Here is a 12364-nt window from a genome sequence, read left to right on the forward strand (position 1 = left end):
TTCTACTATGGTGTTTTTAGTGTCTCCGCATTCCGGAGCACGAGACATAGCTTTGCAGACGATAATTACGACGATTTCAGATAGAAGAGCGGCCAATGTGATGATCTGGCGTTAAGTCGAGTCGATAACAAATGACGAAAACGGACGGATTTCTCAAGTTTTTACTACATATGAACACTTTTCACATTCTCCCGTGCAACTCGGCTGCTAGTCCTCCTTTCATGCAGAATCTTAAGGTCCTAGCTCATGTCCAAGGCACCAAAGCTCGCTAAAAAGTCAATTATCGATACCTAAAACTTGAATTGGACTACTTCTTACTGGCTATTACATCAACTTAGAACCTTCATCTGTGTTCTACTGTGGTGCTTTTAGTGTCCCCGCATACCGCAGCACGCGACATAGCTTTGCAGACGATAAGTGCAATCGTTTCAGAGAGTAGAGCGACCAATGTGACGATCTGGTTTTAAGTCGATTCGATAACAGATGACGAAAACCGACGGATTTCTCAGGTTTTTACTACATATGAACACTTTCACATTCTCCCGTGCAACTTGGCTGCTAGTCCTCCTTCCATGCAGATTCTTAAGGTCCTAGCTCATGCCCAAGGCACCAAAGCCAGCTAAAAAGTCCATAATCGATACCTAAAACTTGAATTGTACTACTTCTTACTTTCTATTACATTAAATTAGATGCTTCATCTGTGTTTTACTATGGTGGTTTTAGTGTCTCCGCATACCACAGCACACGTCATAGCTTTGCAGACGATAAGTACAACGGTTCCAGAGAGAAGAGCGGCCAATGTGACGATCTGGCTTTAAGTCGATTCGATAACAAATGACGAAAACGGACGGATTTCTAAGGTTTTTACTACATATGAACACTTTTCACATTCTCCCGTGCAACGCGGCTGCTATTCCTCCTTTCATGCCGAATCTTAAGGTCCTAGCTCATGTCCAAGGCACCAAAGCCAGCTAAAAATTCAATAATCGATACCTAAAACTTGAATTGTACTACTTCTTACTGGCAATTACATCATCTTAGAGGCTTCACCTGTGTTCTACTATGGTCCTTTTAGTGTCTCCGCATACCGCAGCACGCGACATAGCTTTGCAGACGATAAGTACAACCGTTTCAGAGAGAAGAGCGGCCAATGTGACGATCTGGCTTTAAGTCGATTCGATAACAAATGACGAAAACGGACGGATTTCTCAGGTTTTTACTACATATGAACACTTTCACATTCTCCCGTGCTACTCGGCTGCTAGTCATCCTTTCATGCAGAATCTTAAGGTCCTAGCTCATGTCCAAGGCATCAAATCCAGCTAAAAAGTCAATAATCACTAATTAAAACTTGAATTGTACTACTTCTTACTGACTATTACATCAACTTAGAAGCTTCATCTGTGTTCTACTATGGTGCATTTAGTGCCTCCGCATACCGCAGCACGCGACATAGCTTTGCAGACGATAAGTACAACCGTTCCAGAGAGAAGAGCGGCCAATGTGACGATCTGGCTTTAAGTCGATTCGATAACAAATGACGAAAACGGACGGATTTCTCAGGTTTTTACTACATATGAACACTTTTCACATTCTCCCGTGCAACTCGGCTGCTAATCCTCCTTTCATGCAGAATCTTAAGGTCCTAGCTCATGTCCAAGGCACCAAAGCCAGCTAAAAAGTCAATAATGGATACCTAAAACTTGAATTGGACTACTTGTTACTGGCTATTACATCAACTTAGAACCTTAATCTGTGTTCTACTATGGTGCTTTTAGTGTCTCCGCATACCGCAGCACGCGACATAGCTTTGCAGACGATAAGTACAATCGTTTCAGAGAAAAGAGCGACCAATGTGACGATCTGGTTTTAAGTCGATTCGATAACAAATGACGAAAACGGACTAATTTCTCAGGTTTTTACTACATATGAACACTTTTCACTTTCTCCCGTGCAACTCGGCAACTAGTCCTCCTTTCATGCAGAATCTTAAGGTCCTAGCTCTAGTCCAAAGCACCAAAGCCAGCTAAAAAGTCAATAATCGATACCTAAAACTTGAATTGTACTACTTCTTACTGGCAATTACATCATCTTAGAGGCTTCATCTGTGTTCTACTATGGTCCTTTTAGTGTCTCCGCATACCGCAGCACGCGACATAGCGTTGCAGACGATAAGTACAACCGTTTCAGAGAGAAGAGCGGCCAATGTGACGATCTGGCTTTAAGTCGATTCGATAACAAATGACGAAAACGGACGGATTTCTAGGTTTTTACTACATATGAACACATTCCACATTCTCCCGTGCAACTCGGCTGCTAGTCCTCCTTTCATGCAGAATCTTAAGGTCCTAGCTCATGTCCAAGGCACCAAAGCCAGCTAAAAAGTCAATAATCGATACCTAAAACTTGAATTGTACTATATCTTACTGGCTATTACATCAACTTAGAAGCTTCATCTGTGTTCTACTATGGTGCTTTTAGTGCCTCCGCATACCGGAGCACGAGACATAGCTTTGCAGACGATAATTACGACCATTTCAGAGAGAAGAGCGGCCAATGTGATGATCTGGCTTTAAGTTGAGTCGATAACAAATGACGAAAACGGACGGATTTCTCAGGTTTTTACTACATATGAACACTTTTCACATTCTCCCGTGCAACTGGGGTGCTAGTTCTCCTTTCATGCAGAATCTTAAGGTCCTAGCTCATGTCCAAGGCACCAAAGCCAGCTAAAAAGTCAATAATCGATACCTAAAACTTGAATTTTACTACTTCTTACTGGCTATTACATCAACTTAGAAGCTTCATCTGTGTTCTACTATGGTGCTTTGAGAGTCTCCGCATACCGCAGCACGCGACATAGCTTTGCAGACGATAAGTACAACCGTTTCAGAGAGAAGAGCGGCCAATGTGACGATCTGGCTTTTAAGTCGATTCGATAACAAATGACGGAAACGGACGGATTTCTCAGGTTTTTACTACATATGAACACTTTTCACATTGCCCCGTGCAACTCGGCTGCTAGTTCTCCTTTCATGCAGAATCTTAACGTCCTAGCTCATGTAAAAGGCACCAAAGCCAGATAAAAAGTCAATAATCACTACCTAAAACTTGAATTGTACTACTTCTTACTGTCTATTACATTAAATTAGATGCTTCATCTGTGTTTTACTATGGTGGTTTTAGTGTCTCCGCATACCGCAGCACACGTCATAGCTTTGCAGACGATAAGTACAGCCATTTCAGAGAGAAGAGCGGCCAAGGTGGCGATCTGGCTTTAAGTCGATTCGATAACAAATGACGAAAACGGACGGATTTCAAAGGTTTTTACTACATATGAACACTTTTCACATTCTCCCGTGCAACGCTGCTGCTAGTCCTCCTTTCATGCAGAATCTTAAGGTCCTAGCTCATGTCCAAGGCGCCAAAGCCAGCTAAAAAGCCAATAATCGATACCTAAAACTTGAATTGTACTACTTCTTACTGGCTATTACATCAACTTAGAAGCTTCATCTGTGTTCTACTATGGTGCTTTTAGTGTCTCCGCATACCGCAGCACGCGACATAGATTTGCAGACGATAAGTACAACTGTTTCAGAGAGAAGAGCGGCCAATGTGACGATCTGGCTTTAAGTCGATTTGATAACAAATGACGAAAACGGACGGATTTTTCGGGTTTTTACTGCATATGAACACTTTTCACATTCTCCCGTGCTACTCGGCTGCTAGTCCTCCTTTCATGCAGAATCTTAAGGTCCTAGCTCATATCCAAGGCACCAAAGCCAGCTAAAAAGTCAATAATCGATACCTAAAACTTGAATTGTACTACTTCTTACTGGCTATTACATCAACTTAGAAGCTTCATCTGTGTTCTACTATAGTGCTTTTAGTGTCTCCGCATACCGCAGCACGCGACATAGCTTTGCAGACGATAAGTACAACCGTTTCAGAGAGAAGAGCGGCAAATGTGACGATCTGGCTTTAAGTCGATTCGATAACAAATGACGAAAACGGACGGATTTCTCAGCATTTTACTCCATGTGAACACTTTTCACATTCTCCCGTGGAACTCGGCTGCTAGTCCTCCTTTCATGCAGAATCTTAAGGTCCTAGCTCATGTCCAAGGCACCAAAGCCAGCTAAAAAGTCAATAATCGATACCTAAAACTTGAATTGTACTACTTCTTACTGGCAATTACTTCATCTTAGAGGCTTCATCTGTGTTCTATTATGGTCCTTTTAGTGTCTCCGCATACCGCAGCACGCGACATAGCTTTGCAGACGATAAGTACAACCGTTTCAGAGAGAAGAGCGGCCAATGTGACGATCTGGCTTTAAGTCGATTCGATAACAAATGACGAAAACGGACGGATATCTCAGGTTTTTACTACATATGAACACTTTTCACATTGTCCCGTGCAACTCTGCTGCTAGTCCTCGTTTCATGCAGAATCTTAAGGTCCTAGCTCATGTCCAAGGCACCAAAGCCAGCTAAAAAGTCAATAATCAGTACCAAAACATAGAATTGTACTTCTTCTTACTTGCTATTACATCAACTTAGAAGCTTCATCTGTGTTCTACTATGGTGCTTTTTGTGTCTCCGCATGCCGCAGAACGCGACATAGCTTTGCAGACGATAAGTACAACCGTTTCAGAGAGAAGAGCGGCCAATGTGACGATCTGGCTTTAAGTCGATTCGATAACAAATGACGAAAACGGACGGATTTCTCAGGTTTTTACTACATATGAACACTTTTCACATTGTCCCGTGCAACTCGGCTGCTAGTCCTCCTTTCATGCAGAATCTTAAGGTCCTAGGTCATGTCCAAGGCACCAAAGCCAGCTAAAAAGTCAATAATCACTACCTAAAACTTGAATTGTACTACTTCTTACTGGCTATTACATCAACTTAGAAGCTTCATCTGTGTTCTACTATGGTGCATTTAGTGTCTCCGCATACCGCAGCACGCGACATAGCTTTGCAGACGATAAGTACAACCGTTCCAGAGAGAAGAGCGGCCAATGTGACGATCTGGCTTTAAGTCGATTCGATAACAAATGACGAAAACGGACGGATTTCTAAGGTTTTTACTACATATGAACACTTTTCACATTCTCCCGTGCAACGCGGCTGCTAGTCCTCCTTTCATGCAGAATCTTAAGGTCCTAGCTCATGTCCGAGGCGCCAAAGCCAGCTAAAAAGCCAATAATCGATACCTAAAACATGAATTGTACTACTTCTTAATGGCTATTACATCAACTTAGAACCTTCATCTATGTTCTACTATGGTGCTTTTAGTGTCTCCGCATACCGCAGCACGCGACATAGCTTTGCAGACGATAAGTACAATCGTTTCAGAGAAAAGAGCGACCAATGTGACGATCTGGTTTTAAGTCGATTCGATAACAAATGACGAAAACGGACGAATTTCTCAGGTTTTTACTACATATGAACACTTTTCACTTTCTCCCGTGCAACTCGGCTGCTAGTCCTCCTTTCATGCAGATTCTTAAGGTCCTAGCTCATGTCCAAGGCACCAAAGCCAGCTAAAAAGTCCATACTCGATACCTAAAACTAGAATTGTACTACTTCTTACTTTCTGTTACATTAAATTAGATGCTTCATCTGTGTTCTACTATGGTGGTTTTAGTGTCTCCGCATACCGCAGCACACGTCATAGCTTTGCAGACGATAAGTACAGCCATTTCAGAGAGAAGAGCGGCCAAGGTGGCGATCTGGCTTTAAGTCGATTCGATAACAAATGACGAAAACGGACGGATTTCTAAGGTTTTTACTACATATGAACACTTTTCACATTCTCCCGTGCAACGCTGCTGCTAGTCCTCCTTTCATGCAGAATCTTAAGGTCCTAGCTCATGTCCAAGGCGCCAAAGCCAGCTAAAAAGCCAATAATCGATACCTAAAACTTGAATTGTACTACTTCTTACTGGCTATTACATCAACTTAGAAGCTTCATCTGTGTTCTACTATGGTGCTTTTAGTGTCTCCGCATACCGCAGCACGCGACATAGATTTGCAGACGATAAGTACAACTGTTTCAGAGAGAAGAGCGGCCAATGTGTCGATCTGGCTTTAAGTCGATTTGATAACAAATGACGAAAACGGACGGATTTTTCGGGTTTTTACTGCATATGAACACTTTTCACATTCTCCCGTGCTACTCGGCTGCTAGTCCTCCTTTCATGCAGAATCTTAAGGTCCTAGCTCATGTCCAAGGCACCAAAGCCAGCTAAAAAGTCAATAATCAGTACCAAAACATAGAATTGTACTACTTCTTACTTGCTATTACATCAACTTAGAAGCTTCATCTGTGTTCTACTATGGTGCTTTTTGTGTCTCCGCATGCCGCAGCACGCGACATAGCTTTGCAGACGATAAGTACAACCGTTCCAGAGAGAAGAGCGGCCAATGTGACGATCTGGCTTTAAGTCGATTCGATAACAAATGACGAAAATGGACGGATTTCTAAGGTTTTTACTACATATGAACACTTTTCACATTCTCCCGTGCAACGCGGCTGCTAGTCCTCCTTTCATGCAGAATCTTAAGGTCCTAGCTCATGTCCGAGGCGCCAAAGCCAGCTAAAAAGCCAATAATCGATACCTAAAACATGAATTGTACTACTTCTTAATGGCTATTACATCAACTTAGAACCTTCATCTATGTTCTACTATGGTGCTTTTAGTGTCTCCGCATACCGCAGCACGCGACATAGCTTTGCAGACGATAAGTACAATCGTTTCAGAGAAAAGAGCGACCAATGTGACGATCTGGTTTTAAGTCGATTCGATAACAAATGACGAAAACGGACGAATTTCTCAGGTTTTTACTACATATGAACACTTTTCACTTTCTCCCGTGCAACTCGGCTGCTAGTCCTCCTTTCATGCAGATTCTTAAGGTCCTAGCAAATGTCCAAGGCACCAAAGCCAGCTAAAAAGTCCATACTCGATACCTAAAACTTGAATTGTACTACTTTTTACTTTCTGTTACATTAAATTAGATGCTTCATCTGTGTTTTACTATGGTGGCTTTAGTGTCTCCGCATACCGCAGCACACGTCGTAGCTTTGCAGACGATAAGTACAGCCATTTCAGAGAGAAGTGCGGCCAATGTGACGATCTGGCTTTACTTCGATTCGATAACAAATGACGAAAACGGACGGATTTTTCGGGTTTTTACTGCATATAAACACTTTTCACATTCTCCCGTGTAACTCGGCTGCTAGTCCTCCTTTCATGCAGAATCTTAAGGTCCTAGCTCATGTCCAAGGCACCAAAGCCAGCTAAAAAGTCAATAATCAATACCTAAAACTTGAATTGTACTACTTCTTACTGGCTATTACATCAACTTAGAAGCTTCATCTGTGTTCTACTATGGTGCTTTTAGGGTCTCCGCATACCGCAGCACGCGACATAGCTTTGCAGACGATAAGTACAACCGTTTCAGAGAGAAGAGCGGCAAATGTGATGATCTGGCTTTAAGTCGATTCGATAAGAAATGACGAAAACGGACGGATTTCTCAGGTTTTTACTACATATGAACCCTTTTCAAATTCTCCCATGTAACTCGGCTGCTAGTTCTCCTTTCATGCAGAATCTTAAGGTCCTAGCTCATGTCCAAGACACCAAAGCCATCTAAAAAGTCAATAAACGATACCTAAAACTTGAATTGTACTATTTCTTACTGGTTTATACATCAACTTAGAAGCTACATCTGTGTTCAACTATGGTGCTTTTAGGGTCTCCGCATACCGCAGCACGCGACATAGCTTTGCAGACGATAAGTACAACCGTTTCAAAGAGAAGAGCGAACAAGTACGATCTGGCTTTAAGTCGATTCGATAACAAATGACGAAATCGGACGGATTTCGCAGGTTTTTACTACATATGAACACTTTCCACATTCTCCCGTGCAACTCGGCTGATAGTCCTCCTTTCATGCAGAATCGTAAGGTCCTAGCTCATTTCCAAGGCACCAAAGCCAGCTAAAAAGTCAATAATCAATACCTAAAACTTGAATTGTACTACTTCTTACTGGCTATTACATCAACTTAGAAGCTTCATCTGTGTTCTACTATGGTGCTTTTAGGGTCTCCGCATACCGCAGCACGCGACATAGCTTTGCAGACGATGAGTACAACCGTTTCAGAGAGAAGAGCGGCCAATGTGACGATTTGGTTTTAAGTCGATTCGATAACAAATGTCGAAAACGGACGGATTTCTCAGGTTTTTACTACATATGAACACTTTTCACATTCTCCCGTGCAACTCGGCTGCTAATTCTCCTTTCATGCAGAATCTTAAGGTCCTAGCTCATATCCAAGGAACCAAAGCCAGCTAAAATGTCAATAATCAATACCTAAAACTTGAATTGTACTACTTCTTACTGGCTATTACATCAACTTAGAAGCTTCATCTGTGTTCTACTATAGTGCTTTTAGTGCCTCCACATACCGCAGCACGCGACATAGCTTTGCACACGATAAGTACAACCGTTTCAGAGAGAAGAGCGGCCAATGTGACGATCTGGCTTTAAGTCGATTCGATATCAAATGACGAAAACGGACGGATTTCTCAGGTTTTTACTACATATAAACACTTTTCACACTCTCCCGTCCAACTCGGCTGCTAGTCCTCCTTTTATGCAGAATCTTACGGTCCTAGCTCATGTCCAAGGCACCAAAGCCAGCTAAAAAGTCAATAATCAGTACCAAAACATAGAATTGTACTTCTTCTTACTTGCTATTACATCAACTTAGAAGCTTCATCTGTGTTCTACTATGGTGCTTTTTGTGTCTCCGCATGCCGCAGCACGCGACATAGCTTTGCAGACGATAAGTACAACCGTTTCAGAGAGAAGAGCGGCCAATGTGACGATCTGGCTTTAAGTCGATTCGATAACAAATTACGAAAACGGACGGATTTCTCAGGTTTTTACTACATATGAACCCTTTTCAAATTCTCCCATGCAACTCGGCTGCTTGTTCTCCTTTGATGCAGAATCTTAAGGTCCTAGCTCATGTCCAAGGCACCAAAGCCAGCTAAAAAGTCAATAATCAGTAACTAAAACTTGAATTGTACTACTTCTTACTGGCAATTACATCATCTTAGAAGCTTCATCTGCGTTCTACTATGGTGCTTTTAGTGTCTCCACATACCGCAGCACGCGACATAGCTTTGCAGACGATAAGTACAACCGTTACAGAGAGAAGAGCGTTTATGTGACGATCTGGCTTTAAGTCGATTCGATAACAAATGACAACAACGGACGGATTTCTCAGGTTTTTACTACATATAAACACTTTTCACACTCTCCCGTGCAACTCGGCTGCTAGTTCTCCTTTCATGCAGAATCTTAAGGTCCTAGCTCATGTCCAAGGCACCAAAGCCAGCTAAAAAGTCAATAATCAATACCTAAAACTTGAATTGTACTACTTCTTACTGGCTATTACATCAACTTAGAAGCTTCATCTGTGTTCTTCTATGGTGCTTTTAGGGTCTCCGCATACCGCAGCACGCGACATAGCTTTGCAGACGATAAGTACAACCGTTTCAGAGAGAAGAGCGGCAAATGTTACGATCTGGCTTTAAGTCGATTCGATAACAAATGACGAAAACGGACGAATTTCTCAGGTTTTTACTGCATATGAACACTTTTGACATTCTCGCGTGCAACTCGGCTGCTAGTCCTCCTTTCATGCAGATTCTTAAGGTGCTAGCTCATGTCCAAGGCACCAAAGCCAGCTAAAAAGTCAATAATCGATACCTAAAACTTGAATTGTACTACTTCTTAGTGGCTATTACGTCAACTTAGAATCTTCATCTGTGTTCTACTGTGGTGCTTTTAGTGTCTCCGCATACCGCAGCACGCGACATAGCTCTGCAGACGATAAGTACAACCGTTTCAGAGAGAAGAGCGGCCAATGTGACGATCTGGCTTTAAGTCGATTCTTTAACAAATGACGAAATCGGACGGATTTCTCAGGTGTTTACTACATATGAACACTTTTCACATTCTCCCGTGCAACTCGGCTGCTATTCCTCCTTTTATGCAGATTCTTAAGGTCCTAGCTCATGTCCAAGGCACCAAAGCCAGCTAAAAAGTCAATAATCAATACCTAAAACTTGAATTGTACTACTTCTTACTGGCTATTACATCAACTTAGAAGCTTCATCTGTGTTCTACTATGGTGCTTTTAGTGTCTCCGCAACCGCAGCACGTGACATAGCTTTGCAGACGATAAGTACAACGGTTCCAGAGAGAAGAGCGGCCAATTTGACGATCTGGCTTTTAGTCGATTCGATAACAAATGACGAAAACGGACGGATTTCTCAGGTTTTTACTACATATGAACACTTTTTTTCACATTCTCCCGTGCAACTCGGCTGCTAGTCCTCCTTTCATGCAGAATCTTAAGGTCCTAGCTCATGTCCAAGGCACCAAAGTTAGCTATAAAGTAAATAATCAGTACCTAAAACTTGTATTGTTCTACTTCTTACTGGCTATTACATCAACTTAGAAGCTTCATCTGTGTTCCACTATGATGCTTTTAGTGTCTCCGCATACCGCAGCACGCGACATAGCTTTGCAGACGATAAGTACAACCGTTACAGAGAGAATAGCGGCCAAGGACGATCTGGCTTTAAGTCGATTCGATAACAAATGACGAAAACGGACGGATTTCTCAGGTTTTTACTACATATGAACACTTTTCACATTCTCCCGTGCAACTCGGCTGCTAGTCCTCCTTTCATGCAGATTCTTAAGGTCCTAGCTCATGTCCAAGGCACCAAAGCCAGCTAAAAAGTCAATAATCAATACCTAAAACTTGAATTGTACTACTTCTTACTGGCTATTACATCAACTTAGAAGCTTCATCTGTGTTCTACTATGGTGCTTTTAGGGTCTCCGCATACCGCAGCACGCGACATAGCTTTGCAGACGATAAGTACAACCGTTTCAGAGAGAAGAGAGGCAAATGTGACGATCTGGCTTTAAGTCGATTCGATAACAAATGACGAAAACGGACGAATTTCTCAGGTTTTTACTACATATGAACACTTTTGACATTCTCCCGTGCAACTCGGCTGCTAGTCCTCCTTTCATGCAGATTCTTAAGGTCCTAGCTCATGTCCAAGGCACCAAAGCCAGCTAAAAAGTCAATAATCGATACCTAAAACTTGAATTGTACTACTTCTTAGTGGCTATTACGTCAACTTAGAATCTTCATCTGTGTTCTACTGTGGTGCTTTTAGTGTCTCCGCATACCGCAGCACGCGACATAGCTCTGCAGACGATAAGTACAACCGTTTCAGAGAGAAGAGCGGCCAATGTGACGATCTGGCTTTAAGTCGATTCGATAACAAATGACGAAATCGGACGGATTTCTCAGGTTTTTACTACATATGAACACTTTTCACATTCTCCCGTGCAACTCGGCTGCTAGTCCACCTTTCATGCAGATTCTTAAGGTCCTAGCTCATGTCCAAGGCACCAAAGCCAGCTAAAAAGTTAATAATCAATACCTAAAACTTGAATTGTACTACTTCTTACTTTCTATTACATTAAATTAGATGCTTCATCTGTGTTTTACTATGGTGGCTTTAGTGTCTCCGCATACCGCAGCACACGTCATAGCTTTGCAGACGATAAGTACAGCCATTTCAGAGAGAAGTGCGGCCAATGTGACGATCTGGCTTTAAGTCGATTCGATAACAAATGACGAAAACGGACGGATTTTTCGGGTTTTTACTGCATATGAACACTTTTCACATTCTCCCGTGTAACTCGGCTGCTAGTCCTCCTTTCATGCAGAATCTTAAGGTCCTAGCTCATGTCCAAGGCACCAAAGCCAGCTAAAAAGTCAAAAATCGATACCAAAAACTTGAATTGGACTACTTCTTACTGGCTATTACATCAACTTAGAAGCTTCATCTGTGTTCTAGTATGGTGCTTTTTGTGTCTCCGCATGCCGCAGCACGCGACATAGCTTTGCAGACGATAAGTACAACCGTTTCAGAGAGAAGAGCGGCCAATGTGACGATCTGGCTTTAAGTCGATTCGATAACAAATGACGAAAACGGAAGGATTTCTCAGGTTTTTACTACATATGAACCCTTTTCAAATTCTCCCATGCAACTCGGCTGCTTGTTCTCCTTTCATGCAGAATCTTAAGGTCCTAGCTCATGTCCAAGGCACCAAAGCCAGCTAAAAAGTCAATAATCAGTAACTAAAACTTGAATTGTACTTCTTCTTACTGGCAATTACATCATCTTAGAAGCTTCATCTGCGTTCTACTATGGTGCTTTTAGTGTCTCCACATACCGCAGCACGCGACATA

This window comes from Schistocerca gregaria, unplaced genomic scaffold (assembly GCF_023897955.1).
Source record: "Schistocerca gregaria isolate iqSchGreg1 unplaced genomic scaffold, iqSchGreg1.2 ptg000239l, whole genome shotgun sequence".
Taxonomy (NCBI): domain Eukaryota; kingdom Metazoa; phylum Arthropoda; class Insecta; order Orthoptera; family Acrididae; genus Schistocerca; species Schistocerca gregaria.